This window comes from Chrysemys picta, chromosome 5 (genome assembly GCF_011386835.1).
Source record: "Chrysemys picta bellii isolate R12L10 chromosome 5, ASM1138683v2, whole genome shotgun sequence".
In the NCBI taxonomy this organism is placed as follows: Eukaryota; Metazoa; Chordata; order Testudines; family Emydidae; genus Chrysemys; species Chrysemys picta.
The window spans coordinates 94,732,882-94,752,398 of NC_088795.1; the positions used below are offsets into that span (position 1 = coordinate 94,732,882).

The window sequence follows — 19,517 nt, forward strand, 5'->3', positions numbered from 1 at the left end:
TGGCACCACTCTGCAGTCTCCTCCTAAGATATTAATTAGGTAAAAATTAGTAGCAACACGCGCACTGGGCATGCTTTTAAAACATGTGACTCCTTTGAGGAAAAGGAGTATAAAAATCAAGCAGATTAAATTACTGTTGGGGGGATTCCTTAATTACGCTTAAAGAAGTGATGCTGCTAGACAGAGTAGCCAAAACTCTGCTCCTTGGGCTCAAGTAGGACTGTGAGCCAGAGGGGTTTCCAGGTAGCCAAGGAATCTGAGACAGACCAGAGGGCTGAGGAGACCAGACTTGGAGAGAAGAAGCCGTCCATAGAATTTGGTAACCACTATCTCTGTTTGTCAAGCAGGAACTGTGTGAGGCTAGCTCAGGGCCTGTTTGTGTATGTTTATGAAAGAGAGGCTTGCTAAGAGGAATGTATAGCTCTTAATATATAATTCTTTAACGTCTAACATAGGAGTTATGTCCTTATTGTCACCCTTTACCACTTGTGTAATTCCTTCTCAAATAAACTGCAGTGTATGCAAGTACTGTGGACCTTTTTCACTGGTATGACAGTAATCTGCTCCGCTGGGAGCCATTAAAGATCCATTCAGGAGTAGTAGCCCCCTGGTGCCAACAGTGACCTCAAGATTTTAATGGGCCTGAGTGACAGGTAAGAGGGTGGTGATGTCCACAGTGATTACAAAGAAAGGTATTGGGTAGAGCGTGGAGAGAGGGGTAGATTAAGCTAAAGAAATGTCACTAAAAGCTTATCTATACTAAAAAGTTTTGCCGCTTTAGCTATATCAATATTAAAGCATCCTCAAGCTCAACATATGAATATTCAAAGGACAAATCAAAAAAATAAATCAGAGACTTTTGTCTCACCTCATGCCCTTTTTCTTATGGTTGTCCCCTCCCACAACCTTTCCACACCTTCTACTCTTTAGAATGCCAAGAGCTCTGAAATTAAAACAGCTTCAGAAACATTACTTGCCAAAAGAAACACTGTTCCCAGTCCAGAGGCAAAACTAGAAGTGATACAAAAGGAAAAGAATTAATCTCTCATCAGCTAGTAGGTGCCTCCCACTGGAAAAAGAAAAATAGGTCAACTCTAGAGGACTGGTTCAAACAATATGGGAGGTGGTTGTTATGGAAAAATTAATGCACCAATTACATACCCACAAAACAGACATAGGACAGATACTTGGATATTTGATTATCATTTATTCAGCAGTCAAAGTATATTCACCTGCAAAAAAAAAGGCGCATACCTGTCCCTTTTTTAACTACTTTTTTGGATATGCCTGGATTGTTAAATATGTATAATCAGAGATTTCAGTCAATTTAATAAAATCACGAGAAACAACTAGTGTAAAGATGTTCACTCAGTAACATGGAACACTGTTAAATAGAGAGATCCAATGTTTATATTCCGGTATAATGTTTCTCTAAAGAAAGGCTAACTGTTGTAACAATTATTATACTGTCTCTGATTTTTACATGGCTAGAATTTGTAAACCTGTTAAAATTTCCTTAATAAAGTGATAGCAGTGAAGCTTTCTGAACTCAAAGATTGACTGTCATAGAATAAATTCTACAAGTGCTGAGAAGGTGAAAGAGAGAGTGCAGATGAAGAAAAGGAGCACCAAAAGCAGTCTGGATATACCAATAAACATCCACAACAGGCAGCAATTGCTGCAAGGAACCATCTAGACAGAATTAGATCAAATAGTAAAATATTCATGTTCTAGGTCAGGGGTGGGCAAACTTTTTGGGCCAAGGGCCACATCTGGGTGGGGAAATTGTATGCAGGGCCGGGGCAGAGGGTTGGGCTGCGAGAGGGGGTGCGGTGTGCAGGAAGGAGCTCAGGGCAAGGGATTGGAGCAGAGGAGGGGTGCAGCGTGTATGTGGAGGCTCAGGGAAGGGGGTTGGGGTGCAGGAGGGGTGCAAGGTGCAGGAGGGCTTGGAGCTCCGGGGTGGCAGCGGCACACACCGGGGCCATAGCACGCTCCCTGCCTGCCTGCCCGCCCTGTCCCCGGCCCCGCACCGCTCCAGGAAGCGCTGCAGTCCCTGGAGGTGGAGAGGCAGAGGGCTCCATGTGTGCTGCCCTTGCTGCACCTCCAGGTACCTCCCCCAAAGCTCCCATTGGCTGAGGTTCCCTGTTACTGACCAATGGGAGCTGTGGGGGGCGGTGCCTGAAGGCAAGAGCAACACACACAGTCCTCTGCCCCCCAGCCCGGGGCCATAGTGCCGGTCGCTTCTGAAGAGTGAAATGGGGCCCGCGGTGCCATGGGGGGCAGTCCCGCAGGCCGGATCCAAAGCCCTGAAGGGCCGGATCCGGCCGATGGGCCATAGTTTGCCCACCCCTGTTCTAGGTGCTGGCAATAATGGAACTCCTAACATTGCACTCGATGAGTCTTTCATTCCTAAACTCTTCATAATGTAGGATTCGATTTGTTGAGTGCCCATTTGCTGCCAACCCCACACACTTACTAAATTCAGTGAGATATGGTGTTGCATAAGGAATTCAGGATCAGGCTCTTAATGATGTCCTGTTCTACACCAAGCAAGTCTTCTGAATTCTGATGAAATAGACAAAAAGCAGCAAGGGAGGCACAATCCAGGTTTCCTTATCTGGGTCCCAGATCGAGAATAGCAAATTCTATTAATAACATCCATAAAGAGAACAGTGTTTCCCCATCTATCTTAAGGACATCCTCATGAAAGATAATGTGCAATAAGACAGCCTCGTTGTAAAAGGTATGAAAAAGCAGGAGCATCAGTTGTTTCTCAGCCAAGTTCCAAGTAGCAAAAAAAAGAGGAAGTTTGCATTTGGTGGGATAATATTCCAATTATTATGGGCCCAATAACACAAGTACTGAATGTCTCTTACACCCTTAATGCCCAATGACGTCAACAGAAATTTAGGGCATTCATTACTTTGCAGGAGCAGGTCCAAACTGCTGGAAAAAGATAAAGGAAAAATGCTGACAAAAAAAATCTTTCCAGTGAAGGAGTATGGTGAATAACTAGCTAGAGGGCAAGCCACTTAACTTTCATGATGCATGAAATTATTGCCAAGTATTCTGTTAAAACATCACTTGGACCTTGGCAGTTCTTTTCGACTAACTAGATTAATCTCTCTCTCTCACACACACACACACACACACACCTCTCACTGTTACCTCCTCTCAATCACTGCAGGCAACACCATCAACCTGCCTAGCAGGCAGGCCTCTAACTGGGACATGATCTTCAACTCAGAGTTCACTATAGAGCCTCACAACCAGGCTAAATCTTCCTGAATCTTTCCACACAACATCTCTTAGATACAGCCTTTCCTATCCATCCACACAGCTAAATCACTCATCCCAGTTATCATCTTGATTATTGCTACAGCTTTTCCTCTGGCCTTGACAAATGCAATCTTGCTCAGCTCTCATCCATTCAGAATGCTGCTGGATCACCTTTCTAGGCCAATGGTTCTCAACCAGGGGTACACATACCCCCTGGGGGGAAGGGGAAGCAAAGGTTTTCCAGGGAATCTCAACTCATCTAGATATTTGCCCAGTTTTACAATGGGCTAGTAAAAAGCACTAGCAAAGTCAGTACAAACTAAAATTTCATACAGACGATAACTAGTTCAGGGGTCGGCAACCTTTCAGAAGTGGTGTGCCGAGTCTTCATTTATTCACGCTAGTTTAAGGTTTCACGTGCCAGTAATACATTTTAACGTTTTAGAAGGTCTCTTTCTATAAGTCTATAATATATAACTAAACTATTGTTATATGTAAAGTAAATAAGGTTTTTTAAATGTTTAAGAAGCTTCATTTAAAATTAAATTAAAATGCAGAGCCCCCTGGACCGGTGGCCAGGACCCGGGCAGTGTGAGTGCCACTGAAAGTCAGCTCGCGTGCCGCCTTCGGCACACGTGCCATAGGTTGCCTACCCCTGGACTAGTTTATACTGCTCTATATACTATACACTGAAATGCAATTATTTTATAATTATATGGTAAAAATGAGAAAGTTAGGAATTTTTCAACAATAGTGTGCTGTGACACTATTGTATTTTTGTCTGATTTTGTAACCAAATCATTTTTAGTAAGGTGTAACTTGTGGGATACACAAGACATATCTGACTCCTGAAAGAGATACAATAGTCTAGAAAGCTTGAGAGCCGCTGTCCTCAGCCATCACTTTGACCATGTCATCTCTCTCTTTGCATCCCTCCATTGGCTCCCCATTCTTTATCACATCAAACTTGTCTTCACTTTCAAAGCCCTTCGCAGCATATCCTCACCATATCTATCATTTGTCATTCAACTCTTGCCTCTGATCAGCCCTTGATGTCAGCCTCCATCCTCCACTTAGTAAATTTTCAATAAGCATCTTTGGGCATTTCCTCATACCACCCCTCACACTTGGGAAGCGCTCCCCGAAAACAGCCACAAAGCTATGTAATTATCCTCCTTTAAATCCCTCCTGAAAACTCTCCTTTGCTGTGATGACAACAGCAACTTGACAAAGGTTAGGCTGCTGGTGTGCTGAGACCACTGCCTACGGGATCAATACTATCTCTGTTTTCTCATACTCCCCCACTTGTCTGTCTGTAGCCATTTGTTATCTCTTGTCTTAGACTGTAAAGTCTTCCAGGCAGGCACCATCTTTTTATTCTACCATTTATATTGTAACGTCCTGATCCTGCTGCGGTATCTAATGAAAACATGGGGCTTGTCTGCACATGGAATAGATAATTAACTCACTATGCAGGATACTGTTTTTGTGGAATAAGAGTGGCCTAATTAGCTTAATCCAAGTGGGGGCTGGGATTTCAGCCAGTGTTTATATTTTAGAAGCAATTGGCATGAAATTATTTTTCCCCACACCATAATGTATACTCCTTAGTACAAGGAATGCTATGGATGTGCAATTGCACTTGTTAAATAAGCAACTAAAAGAGAAAATATAAAAATTATGAGATAAAAAGTTCAATGTCCTGCTGCAAGTGCCTAAAGCAGTGTATTTCTAATAATATTTGAACTGTTCTATTAGGCATGCATCAATTTTAAAGCATTGCATGATGCTCTTTGAGCTAAGTTCTGAAATACAGTACAATGCATTGCTCATCTTCCTTGTCTTATTGTTTTTCTTATATTTGAGGTCAACTTGTTTCTGACAACTTATTAAATACGTTTCCTGAAGGAAGACCAGATGTAACCAGAATCCTGTGTGAAGGGAGAAGTGAAACAGAAGTTTGATTTTCCAGCAGCTTTTAATTAAGCATGACCAACTGCATAATTAATATGGTAACAAGGTATCTGGAAAATATTTGTTGCTATCTCTCTCCAAATTCCTAATTTTCACTAATATTTTTGAACACAAATACTTTGGAAGTTAGACAGGCACTTCCACGTGCAACAGTAGTATGTTAACCTTATAGTTATTTCCCCAGCTAAAAAGGAAGCACATCTATGTCCCTTTAGATATATATATCCCATAAGGCATGTGGAAACAGAGAGAAACCAAAAAGCAATACATATCCTTGTTAATTTGAATACAAAAGGAGAATAAAATAAAATATTAGTGACATCATCTTAATCTAAGTGTCCATGCTCAGAACTCCCAGGAAATAACAAAAATAAAACTCTCCTGTAGAAAAATCTACAAAACAGTAACACTACAGTATTGCTGCTTCACAAAGTTAGTCATCCCTAACCTGAAAATGAAACAGTCAATTTCCATATCCATTCAATCCTAAATTTATCTAGGAAGGCTGCCAGTAAGGGTGTGAATTAGTGCCAACTGGGATAGTGTTTTTTTGTTATGTGGACACCTCCCCACTTAAAACTTCAACTAGACAATCAACTCATTTCATTTCACATAGATCAGTCACTATCCACTTCAAGTCCTGATAGGCCTGGATTAAATCACACCAAGGCCCAGTTCTCAAAAGGAATTCTGCAACAACAAGCCATTGCATGCATACAATAAAGGGAGAAATACTGACTATAGAGACAGTTTCAAACTTCTAAGAGGGAAACCCCTGAGCGAGAAAGTTGCCAATATAGACAAGCCCTTAGTCTCTGTCAAGCTACCACTATTCTGCAGCCATCTTTAGCATGAGTCGCACAGGGTCATTACTGCACTTCTGTATGAAGCAATGGTTCTTTCCCATGAGCCACAGGAAAATGACAAATCTGTAGCAATGAGCTGTTGCAATGTATAATGCTCTTGCGTAGGACTAAATCGGTAATTGTGATGTGTTCTTCAGCTCTGAGCACAGCTAGGGTTGGGTATCTGCCAACACTCTTTAGATTGTGACTTAAAATTTTGAGAAATTCATTTTTGTTATGGGCAACAGCATTTATTTTCCAATAAACATCAAACATATCTGATGGGGATGTTTTGGCAGTCGGAGGCCAGAGGGAAAAGCACAAGGGGAGATGTTCTTTCACGAGATGCTTGAAAAAACTTCCACAGCTCATTGATCTGAATTTTATAATCTATTCACACTTGCAAAACAAATATACTGCATGCAAATTTTCTAGTCATGTAAGATTAAAATCAGGTGTCTCTAAAAGTTGAAGAGTTGTGTCTTCAGTAATAAGCAACAGAAAAAGTATTTTCAGAATGGTTGTTGAGAAAAGGGAAATAGAAGAGAAAATATTCCTCAAACTTCAAGATGTCCCAAACGCTGACAGCAACCTACTCACTATCTCTTGTGGCTTGCTTACTGTGCTCTTGAAACTTAAGATACATAGTGTTTCTTTGCTAAAAAAGGACATGTATTGAGCATTTTTAAGTCACTGTTATACCAGAGTTCTTTATCCAGATAATGCTAGAATTTTATTGTAGCAACTTTTAGGGAAAGTCACAAGGGAATTATATTGATAAAAACAATTTTAAGAAATCAAGTAACAGGAATTCACACACAAAATACCCTAAAGGCAGAGTGGGAACAATAGATACGTACGTCCAAGCCTGACTCACAATGCACCCTGAACAGCACGAAAGGGAGAACTATGTCAGTGAGCCCACCTCTCTGGAAAACTATCTGGACAGGCCACATATGGTACGTCTACACTACAATTAAACCCGTGCAGCTGGCCCATGTCAGCTGACTCAGACTTGAGGGCTCAGGCTATGGGCTTGTTTAATTGTGGTGTAAAGGTTCAGGCTGTAGTTCAGGCTCTAGGACTCTCCTCCCTCACAGAGTCCCAGAGGCCAGGTTCCAGCCCGAACATCTATACTGCAATTAAACAGCCCAATAGTCCAAGCCCCATGAGACCAAGTCAGTTCTTGTGGGCCAGCCGCAAGGGTTTAATTGGAGTGTAGAAATACCCACATAGGCTTATTACCCCTTTGGCTTGCTTTTCCTTGATTCATTTAAAGATTTTTTTCTAAATTGGGATTGTGCTGCTCTTTAAAAGCCTGGAAGGGGTTTTTTTGTTTGTTTGTTTAAATTTAGAAATAAACATTTTTTTTCCTGCTTGAGTTTTAACCTTATAAAAATCAGGAATGTAAAGTCTGGGCTTCCCTGCATACTGGAAAATATAAGGTACGTTTACTGTTAACTTTTAACATAGTATTTGAAGAGGTGAAGATGCTGAAGATTTAACAAAAACCAAAGCTTTAAAAATCCTTTTTTGCTTTTAAACAGTTCTACTTTGACTCTTTATCCGGTCATATCATTTTTCATACAAGCTCTCTGGCCTACACGGGACAGGAAATTGCAATGTAAAAAATAAGCAGGTTATTTTTAAAGCTTCTTTTTCCACATCTTTTTTGATCATCCTAAAGAATCCAAAAAAGGTACAAGCCCCATTCCCCCCCTTTGTTTCATAGCTATTCAAAAATGACCTGCAGTTGGAGCCTTACTCGGACATGGTCACTTGCACCATTTTTAAAAGTCTCATTTAAAAAAAGGACTTTGCAAACAGAAAAGAAAAGAAGCTAAAGGTCAAATTTTAGGTTTGACAACTGAAACAATATCCTGTGGAGCAGATTCTGGTCTCTGTGATACATCTGCAATCATTAAATAACGGGATTCACAGAGTCACTGAGGCTATGTCTTCACTGCCAAGAAAAGATGCATTTTTGCAACAGGATAACTAATGTACATTAGCTATCCTGTTGTAAAACCATAGTGGAGACAAGCACTGAAGTTTACACTACATGGTACTGTCAAAATAATGTCACTTTTCTTCTCCCATCACTTGCATTCCCTGCTCCTTTGCAAACTCCTTCAACCTCCAAGTTTTGAGCTTCTCATCCTCACTCGCAAGGCTTCGCTCCTACTCTTCCCTCATCCCCCTAGAGTCAACGGGGTCTAGCAGATTGAACATAGGACTGGATTCCTGGAACTGCTGAGTTCTAATTACCACCTTGTTATTGACTTGCTGTGTAGCCTTGGGCAAGTCACTTAACCTTTCTGCATCAGCTTTTCCTCTGTAAAATGATTACCTGTCTCACAGTGACGTTGTATGGATTAATTAGTTAATAGCTATAGTGCTTTGAAGCTGTACATCACTATATATTGTGCTACTACACTCACACACCATTTAAATTTCCCTGTATACCACCCTCACTTTTTTCTTGACTGCTCCCTTTGCCTCCTTCCATCCTCTCCTGACAGTATGCCTCCTTTCAGGTCATCATTTTCACTTGTACTGATCTCCAAAGCATTGTTAGCTACATGAGCTCACTCACTCACACACACACATATATATACACACACCCATTCCTGTTCCATAAAGCTTTCCAACTGTATGCATGTGTTCTGGTTTGGTATAATTTTATACTGTACCTCCACATGTCTAGACTCTGACCTACAGGTATCAATGGAAGGCCCTCTGCTTCTGCACCAGGTCTTTGCTCCCAGTAGCCAGCTCCTGACAGTGGGTCTCCAATGGATACTGAACAGCTACATTAACTTTCCTGGAAGATCTCTGCAGGGGCCAATCAAGGGAAAGATAGACAGTGCATATTCTCACCAGGCCCACTTTCCATCAGCTCCTATTCATGGGTTTTCAGCCTCTTAGGGAGCTCTGTAAGCACAGAGGTACAAGGGTGACAGATGTTGGTTCTGAAGCAGCTAATACCGCCTTCCACAGGAAGGATCTGATTCACCCACAGAAGTCGCAGCTGCATGTGACTCATACGGGCCTCTGTTAGTTGGCCAATTTTACCCACTGCACAGGCCCACAAATACCTGTGGCAGTACATAAATAATAGCCCTTGGATTTCAGTGTCAAAACTACACAGACTAAATGTACACAAGGCTTTGTTTTAGCCTCCTAATCTGTTTTGACAACCAAGAGTTATTAAACATCTAGAGGTTTAGAGAAGTAATGAACACCCACAGGCCTAAGGATCAATTTATATTGTGGAAAGCAAATAATAATAATCCTCTCTCTTGGGAAGGCATTTGTTATTGTTTTCTCTGTAACAAGAAACTGCAAAAGGCACTAACAAAAGTCTTTGCAAACCCGAATCAAATCTGCATGGAGCCATCTTTAATGGAGGTGCCTTTTATAAATCAGAATTTAAATTCTCACATCTAAAATAGGATCAACGTTTTTTCTGAGACGCTTGTGTTACAAACAACAGAAGCCACCTCTGCAGTTAAATGGCCTGAAGGCATACAAAATAGCCTGTAGACATCTGAACTCCACCAACTAAAAGAAAGGTTTGGCTGCTTTCAATTCTCAGACCCTGCTCCTCCATTGCCTTGTAACTTGTTTAGTAATTTATACCTATGTAAAACACTACCAGATCAGAATAGCACACAGGTGAAAATAACTATGAAAGTTGCACAGCCATGCCAGTATCTGACCCTTCAATGCTACCTACAAGCCTGAGTTAGTACAGGGAACATGTGGAAAGCTTGACAGTGGGTTAGAGTACAATACAATCAGAGTTTACTGTACATTCAGAGTCAAAGGCACAGAAGTGGGATCTGAACAAATAAAGTGACAAGAATCCACACTCAGCTCACTCCAACCCCATGCAAAATGACACCTGAAAAGCAGTAGGATCTAACAGCAACAGAAAAGTTTTCCCCGTGGAACATGAAGATTTTTTAACTGTAGCGTCTCTCTGCACACCCTTCCTCAGCAGCACTGCTGCCTTCATGTTGGCTCTATCCCATTAATAGCTCCCCAACGTTGAGAGTGAATGGGTTTAAAGAAGCCTCTACAGCTTACAAGTTGCCCCCTATCGTAGAAAGATGCTCTGCTCCATTTCACAAGCTGCCTTCCCTGGAAATCCCTTTCTCATATTTCCCATCCTCTTCTGGAACCCTTAATACCCCTCAACCTGCATAAGACCGCCTCTGGTTTCTAAGTAATTCAAATACAGACAGAAGCCCCTGCCCAACACAGCAATCAGCAGGTGCCTTCTGCAGCTGTTAGGAACCAGGAAGTGCTGGGGAGCTCGCACATGGACAATTAGAAGGCAATTTAAACTGTAAATAAAATCCCACATGGTTGGGATAATGCTGATAATGTCTCAGGGAGTGGGAGTAATACCTTTAAGTAAAACTAGATATGGCTCCAAAATTGGATAAGGATATTAGGATCCAAACCACAATTTCCCTGTACTTATAATAGGCCAAATCTAAATGCCCTCAGATTTTGAGGGTTCAAAACTCAGTTCTGAATTTTGCATTTCAGTCTCAAGCTCATCACATTCAGAATGGGGATATGTGAATGCCATGGAGTTTCAGGTTCAAAACCCTTTTCCAGAATCCTTGACCATAAGACCCCACTTTTTTCATCCTGCCCCCTCTCTTTGTTCCTCCTCCCAGCCTCTCATAAATGAAATGTAAACCTTGGCCAACATACAATGGCCTATTCTATTCTCCATCTATTCTCCCAAGTGTTTCTATCTATTTAGGGCCATGTCTACACTAGAAGTGTTTTACTGGTATAGAAATACCAGCATACTACACCAACAAAGTACTCCTAGTGTGGCCACAACTGTACTGGCAGAACTGCGCTTAGTACAATGATAGCAAAACTAGTACTCACAACTGAAACAAGCTACACAGGCAAGACCTGAAATTCTAATGCAAAAAACAAGCAGGGAAAAAATCCCTTCAGGACTTCTTAGAAAGAGAAAAAGAGAGCTCTCCCAGCACTATTAAAAAAAACCCACCTACATGAGGGGAATAGCTCCCAAAACTGGTGCACTGTCTACACTGGCACTTTACAGCGCTGAAACTTGCAGCACTCAGGGATGTGTTTTTTCACACCCCTGAGTGAAAAAGTTGCAGCGCTGTAAAGTGCCAGTGTAGACAAGCCCTAAATGTGAACTAGTGTAGTGTTGTTCCTCCCCACAACACACTGGAACAATAACCCTAAGAGAGGTGTGAAGTACCCATTCATTTAAAAGGGATGTTAACGCCAAAGCTAAAGGTAACTTAACGGTCAACACTAATTATCTCACTGCTTTCAGTTTAGCAGAAACAACCACCTACTCCCCTTAGCCCAGGGATCTCAAACTCAAATCACCACGAGGGCCACATGAGGACTAGTACATTGGCCCGCGGGCTGCATCACTGACACCTTTTCATATGAAGGTACAAAACCCACCACTCCTGCCCCCGACCTCACTCCACCCCTTCCATGAGGCCCCACCCCTGCCCCACTTCTTCCCACTCCTTCCCCACCCCCATTCCAACCCCTTCTCCAAAATCCCCACCCCAACTCCGCACCCTCCCTGCCCCTATTCCAACCCCTTCCCCAAATCCCGGCCCCTGCCCCACCTCTTCTCTGCCTCTTCCGCTGAGCGTGCCGCTCCCCGCTCCTCCCCCCTGGGAAGTGCTAAGCGCTGCCAAACAGCTGTTTGGCAGTGGGAAGTGCCTGGCGGTAAGCAAAGTAGCGGGGCTGTGGCGCGCTGGGAGGGGGCAGGGGGTGAGGGGAGCTTGGCAGCTGCAGGAAATAACTCCGCGTGTTTGAGACCCCTGCCTTAGCCATTGTTCTTAGAAGTCTGCAGCTATATCTGCACTCTGGGGTCTATAGTAGCACACCTACAGCACTGTAGCTATGCTGGCATAACCCCATAATGTAGATAGTCTACAGCAACAAAAGGTTTTTTTTCCTGTCACTGTAGGAACAGTACCTCCCTGAGAAACCATAGCTAGGTTGATAGAAGCATTATTCCATCAAACTAGCTGTGTTTACACAGGGGATTAGGCTGGCATAGCTACGATGCTCTGGGATGTGGATTTTTCACATCTCTCAGCACCATAGCTCTATCAGCCTAAATTTTAAGTGTACACCAACATTTAGGTTGTAAGCTCCTAGAGGCAGGAACGATCTTTTCTTCCTATACTGTGAGGCACCTACTATATTTTGGGGTTTCCCTAAGTTATAATGTGAGAGCAGAATTTGGCCCAGGTATGTATGTGTGTCTTTGTTTTTTAAGTAGCATAGCAACATCCAGAGAAGTCGTTTTATTACTGTAAAGGGAATTTTTGCTGCCATGACACAGATGGTCCCCAAAACAATACACTGTACAATGGAATTAAAGATAAAAGTGAAATTTAATTGTCCAATTCTGCAATGAATCAATGACAAAGCTGAAGTGCCTACCAGATGAGAGACAATCAGTACATATGTCTGTAATAATACACACTTGTCCATTGCTCCAAGATATTCTTGACAGGAATAACCTGTGAATCCACTTTAACCACTACAAAAGGTGCTGCAACACTGTAAAGCACGCCTGTTGAGCGAGAACAGTTTCAGACTCTGAAACAAGTTCAGTAGGGTCACTACCTAAAATATCCTAAAGCTCAACCACACACGGTTAGTTTTTATTTTAGTTTCTCATATTGCTAAAAAATGAAACTGTATGATATAGTGGCCTGAACACAAGACAGAGACCAAACCACTGCCAGGTTCTAACCCTGACCCTTCCACTGACTTACGCTGTGACCTTGAATTAGTCACTAAGGTCAAGGTTTTTGGTGCTTCCCTAGAGATTTTGGCCTTGTCTTCATTAGAAAAAGAGGTCTTAGAGTGGACATACCCTTTCAGAGATGTTGCGCACCTACACCTCCCAACTGCAGCATCCACAATCAGTGACCATTTTTGAAAATTTTAGCTTCCATCTCTCTCTCTCTATTTCAGATTTTCCTCCTGTAAATAATACCTTCCTCACAGGTCAGTTGTGAGGATCCATTATTAGATAATGACAATAGTTTGAAGGATGACCCAGTGGTTAGGATAGCCTAGAATTTGAGAGACCTGGATTCAAATCCCTGCTCTGCTACAGACTTCCTGTGACACCTTGGGCAAGTCACTTAGGCCTGGTCTGCACCTAAAACTTAGGTCAACCTAGCTATGTCACTCAGAGGTGTGAAAACCCCCTTCCATCGCTGTAGCAAGTCTCTACACTATAGATACTATATTGGAACAGCTAAATGCCATAGCTGTGGCACTGTAGTGTGGGCATACGCTGAGTGTCTCTGTGCCTCAGTTCCCTATCTGTAAAGTGGGGATAATAGCCCTTCCCTACTTCACAGGGGTGATCCAAGGATAAATACATTAAAGATTCTGAGGTGCTCAGATACTATATAGAAGTACCTTGGACAAAAGTATTAATAGTATTAAAATAAATCCTACTGTTCAATATCCACAACTGCAGCTCAACAGTTTCCCCTTTAGGAACTGTTACTTCTGTGCAATTTTAAGCAACTTTTTGTTATCAATTTTAGATGAAGGCCCCAATTCTGCAACTTATTTTATGTAGGTACAGCTCTGTGACCACATGAAGCCCCATGGATTTCAATAGGAATCTGTGTGAGCCCAGGTCGGTCTGCTTGCTACAAGTTGCAGGGACTAAATCCTTAATTATTACAAAATTTGAAAAAAACTCAGTCCCTCTCTCCAATGTCTGTGATAAATAATGATAAAAAAAAAACCCAATACAGACTTTCACTTTCTAGATTAAGATTTTAGTTACACAATTTCTGCCTTCCTGAAGAGCTCAACGGACTATATTTACATAAAAGGGAAAGGTCTGCTGTGAAGCAGCCCCTAAAATAATACAATTAAGTTTCACTTTAAGTTTTCCATTGTCTGACATTTTCACATAATCCCTTGTATTATTAGTGAAGAGAGGAACATGGAGACGATAATGCTAAACAACAGCACTACAGATCACATGCTTTCAAAGCAAAAGAAAGCTACTGAATTAGTAAAAACAGGACTTCTCTTATGTTACAATCAATGCATCTGAGTTTAATACTGAAATTCAAAGGTCAAATATGCTGCACTGTAGCATCTCTTCTTACAGAATGATTAACACTCCACTGAAACCCACTATTTATGCAGGGGTGTTGTAGCCCAGTCGGTCCCAGGATATTAGAGAGGCAATGGGTGGGGTAATATCTTTTATTGGGCCTACTTCTATTAGTGAGAGACAAGCTTTTGATCTACACAGAGCTCTTCTACAAGTCTGGAAAAGGTACAATACTCTTGTATTTAGCTGTGACACTCTTAGTCCCAATAAAAGATATTACCTCGTCCACCATTTCCCTCTACTCAGTTAAAACTTTATCTGAATAAAAAGTTCAGATTTAATTGAAAGAACTGCACATGCTGTATTCCCATTTGCAGAAGATTTACAGGACTGTACCTATTTCTATACTGGCAAACTTTTCTAGTTTGTTCTTTATCACATTCTGACAAACTTGACTAGAAAATATTTGTTTTTCTAATCATCAATTTTTCCATGGAACTGTTAAGGCAGTTTGAGTCCGATCCTTCAAAGGTCTCGCACATTGGGCATTAACGAGGAGTCCTTGTGGCACCTTAGAGACTAACAAATTTATTTGGGGATAAGCTTTCAAAGGCTAAAACCCACTTCATCAGATGTATTGAGTGAAAAATACAGTAAGCAGTATATATATTACAGCACATGAAAAGATGGGAGTTGCCATAGCTTAAGCTACAGCAGCAGAGACTGAAGGTTTCCTAGTCTGAAGGTACACAGTATTTTATTAATTGTGTACAGACTGAAATCAACAATAACCGCACACTTTCCTAGCTATTATTTTCTCTGCTTCCTTCCCCACATTTAGGGGCATTAAGAGATAGGAAAGGAGCCAGTGCAGCTACTAAATTATTTGTGATTAGACCATAATACCACAGACTAGGATCTTCAATCAGACTGTGCCCTCAGTTCTGGCATGTTTAATAATGTATTAGCAGTTGGCCAAGCCCACTACAAAAGAGATCTGGTACGAAATGTGTATACTGTACAGGGCCTACTGCAAGACCTTACGACAGCCAACAGGCAAACCAGCAATTGTCTCTCAGAATTAATATACAGGTTCTCCTTTATCTTCATCATTATAAAGCAGTTCCACCCAAACACCAAATCTAGCTTTTGCTTTTATATACCTTATCACTGGCACTTTTGCAAACCCCCCACTAACAGCAATGAGAAAAAAAATAATTCAGCCACAAAATATACCCAGAGTCTGACTGTATTTCATGCTACTCTTCCACCACCGCCCCCATCCCCCTCCCCCGGGGCCTAGTGTAACCTTCCTACAGAAGATGTAGGGCTGGCTGGATTCAGAAAATTGAGATAATGCATTAATCCCTATGGGGCACAAATAAACATAATCCGGGGGTAGTTAAAAGAAAAGCATGCAAGACGAATGGCCTGAATTAACCTATGGGGCACTCCTGAGGGATTATCACGCTGCTCCTCGGACAAGCCACCACAAGCTTTAGCAGGAACCTGCGCTACGCAGCACAAAGGAAGGGGGGAGTAGAAGGAAAGAGTTAGCAGAAAGGGTTTCACACTTACCAGTCCCGCTATGCACATCACAGCGTCACGGCCACGAGCCCCCAAGCCCCGGTGGAGACACGGCCGCGCAGCGTGTCCCGGTCACGCGGATGGCGCTTCTGTCCCAGCCATTTCCACAGCCGAATCCAGCGCCCCTGAGCCCCACACCTCACTCAGCACCAGCACCAGCTCCCTCCTTCCCGAGGCTCAGCTGGGCCGTCCTCCTTCCTTCGGGGGCTGCAGGGAGCAGCGAATCACAGCCCGACCTCGCCCCCTCTGACGTCTCCTCCAAGCACCTCTTGAGTGGCTCTCCCTAACTCCAGCTGTTGGGAGCACCACAGTCCTTCTGTGCTGTTATGTTCACTGTTCTTTCTCCAGATCTGGCTTCTCCCTAGTTTTACCTTTGCTGTCTTCTGCTCTTTGCTTCTTATCTGCTCCCTTTTCTTGTTCTATCCTCTTCTCTTTTCCTCTGCTGTTCCATTCTGCCCTTATCCTCCTGGTCTGTACGGCTTGAGGGGGAGAAATGGCATGTGTGCTCATTTAAGGTACAAGATTTCTTGGAGGACTTGTGTTCACAACTTGTTTTAACAAAGTTGCAGAGGTTTAAAAGCTGTAGACCTGCCGACTCACGTTCATCTGGAGGAAGAGGCTTCCTTATTTTGGGAATTCACTTAGGGCAGTATTTAAATTGCTCTTGTAATGTGTGTGTTTGAATGAGATATTAAAAACTTCACTTATGACTATTTGAATTTCACCTTATGTAAACATTTCATCCATTTTGAAACCGCAACCCTAGAAATGGACATAAAATAATGAACATATAAAAGAAGTTACTGTGAGTAGCTGTAGGACTGGCGAAAGCAGTGGTGTTTTCCTTTCTTTTTTTTTTGTATTATTTAAATAGAAGTTTGAGGGGTAAAATACACACACACACACTGATTGGGATATGAGAGACTAGACACATCTTGTTTGATCCAACAGCAGTCTATGAGGAAACACTGGTTACAAAACACACAGCAGTCTGCATCTTGGCAAACAGTGCAATTAGTGAGAAAGTAATTGCTGACTGGCATTTTAACACCTTGTCATTTAACCCAGATCATGGCTAATCTGAGGCAGTGTTTAGAATGCCAACTTCAGCTGGTAGTTAATATGCAGATTAGACTGTCTAATATCATTACCACCCTGGGAGCTAAAATGGGGCAAGTAATAAAGAGAAACTGTGCAAAATGTCTGCATAGTCAAGTCCTCGTATTGTGAGCTCTCACATTTTAGTTAAAGGGAGAGAGGCAGTTGCTCTTTAATAAAGGCCTCCTTTCTTCCAAGTGCTCATTATGTGTAAGTGTTACATAAATCTTTCAGGCCTTCTCTCTATATTGCTGTATATATAAAGCACAGATCACCTTTAAGGGTTTCTCTTAGCAGATGGAAGCAATGTTGGGGGTACTGCTATGATGGAGGTTAATATTTCTTCATTCTTGCAAGGGAGATTGACAAACTTGATCATTTGCCAGGTCAGGCTGACATTTGAGACAGCTTGACCCTACCGAACCTTCAGTCTAATCACCTTATCAACGCAATCACACAATGCCCTTTTTATTTTGCTTGGAGTATGCCTCTGGCTGTGGAGAAACTGCCCAAGTTATCAAATCATTTGTTTAGAGTTGAATAACAGGTACCTGAATGAACCAATAAATCCTGTTCAAACACTTGTTAGGGAGTCCAAACACAACTGTTGTATTCTTATCTCCTGCACAGTCACTCCCCCCAAAACACACACACAAAAATATTCTTCTCAAGTAAATCACATCTCAGACTGTGTCCATTTACAAGGAACTGAGGAGAAATTCATACTCTGATGCCATCTGGGGGGCGGGGGGATGACTCCTAGAAAACTTCTTTGGGATGTACAGAGCCTAGTATAATGGGGTCCCAATCTTGACTGGGGCCCTCAGGCACAACCCCAATATCACAATTTAAATCATAATAAAAAACTGACATCTGTATCTAGCAGCACCTCAAGATGTGTTCTCCCTACACATGCATGCCTATATGCCGGAGGTTTGACCCACAACATAAATATTTAGTTTGCAGTGTTATTGTAGACATGTTGGTCCCAGGATATGAGAGAGAGACAAGGTGGGTGAGGTAATATCTTTTATCAGACCAATTTTTGTTGGTGGAAAAGACAGAAACAAGCTTCCGAGCTACATGGAGTTCTTGTCTCGCTCATAAATATTTAGTGACATACAATACATTCTGCATTAAATACCATGGAAGTTGCAGTGACATATTCATCCTATAGACTGGAATAATGGCCATGGAGGGGCTAAGAACATAAGAACAACTATACTGGGTCCCGGAGCGGCGCAAGGGTTTTTGCCGCCCTAGGTGGGGGGTCCTTCCACGCTCCGGTCTTCAGGGCACTTCGGTGGCGGGTCCCAGAGCGAGTGAAGGACCCGCCACAGAATTGCTGCCAAAGACCCGGAGCGTGGAAGGACCTCCCGCCGCAGAATTGCCGTCCCCCAAATCCTGTTGCCTAAATGGAAGCGCCAGCCCTGACTGGGTCAGATCAGTAGTTCATCTAGCCCAGTATCCTGGCATTGGCTATGTTGGAAGACAGAATACTGGGCCAGATGGACCAGTCTGACTGAATATGTCCATTCTTATGTTCTCCAATTTATTAAGGTAGTTTTGAATTCTAATCCTGTCCTCCAAAGTGTTACAAACCCTCCCATCTTGGAGTTATCCACGAATTTTATAAGCATACTCTCTATTTCCTTATCCATCCCCTGTCGTCCACTCCCAGCTTCTGGCAGTCAGAGACTAAGGACACCCAGAGAATGGAGTTGCCTCCCTGACCATCTTGGCTAATAGCCATTGATGGACTTTTTGTCTACACTGGCACTTTCATCATTAAAACTTTTGTTGCTCAGGGGGTGTGAAAAAAAATCCCCCTGAATAACAAAAGTTGTAACGATGAAAAGCGCCGGTGTTGACAGTGCTTCGTCAGCAGGGGCCACTCTCCAGTCAATGAAGTTACCGCCCCTTGTTGGGGTCTCTCCCAGCGACAAAGAGCAGCTACACTGTGCACCCTACAACAGTGCGGCTGCAGCAGCACAGCCACGCTGTTGTAAGGTAGACATAGCCTTATTCTTTTTTGAACCCACTTATAATTTTGGCCTTCACAACATCCCCTGGCAACGAGTTCCACAGGTTGACTGTGTATTGTGTGAAGAAGTACCCCCATATGTTTGTTTTAAACCTGCTGCCTATTAAATAAATTGGATGGCCCCTGGTTATTGTGTTATGTGAAGGAGTAAATAACACTTCCCTATTCACTTTCTCTACACCATTTGTGATTTTATAGACCTCAATCATATCCCCCCCTTAGTCATCTTTTTTCCAAGATGAACAGTCCCAGTCTTTTTAATCTCTCCTCACATGGAAGTTGTTCCATACCCTTACTTGTTTTTATTGCCTTTCTCTGTACCTTTTCCACTTCTATATCTTTTTTGAGATAGGGTTCCTGTGATGCCTATTATATCAATATCCTAATTTAAAACCATGTATTCTAGTTCACCCATCTTAGTATTTAGACTTATAGCATATGTATACACTTATAAAATTTGTCACTTTTTAGCTGTCTACTGTTAGGGGATGTAATTGAATGGGACTCTTTTTCATTTGACTGTTTTTCTTCAGTTCCTACCTTTACTTTATCA

At 42.3% G+C, this 19,517-nt stretch overlaps 1 protein-coding gene across 11 annotated transcripts in view; it reads right to left on the reverse strand.

Annotated features, from left to right (window-relative positions):
* Positions 1–19,517, reverse strand: part of ATP10D (ATPase phospholipid transporting 10D (putative)) — a 120,142-nt gene that overhangs the window by 82,568 nt on the left and 18,057 nt on the right. For 4 of the 11 annotated variants that reach the window (XM_005309924.4, XM_042850343.2, XM_042850342.2 and 1 more), the window contains exon 1: positions 15,814–16,346. The exons of 2 other annotated variants lie outside the window; for them this stretch is intronic. The gene's annotated coding sequence lies outside the window, so the exon portion shown is untranslated. Of the gene's footprint in view, positions 1–15,813; positions 16,347–19,517 lie in introns of those variants that run through there. 5 more of the 11 variants (XM_065598087.1, XM_005309922.4, XM_065598091.1 and 2 more) reach the window with 3 other exon arrangements.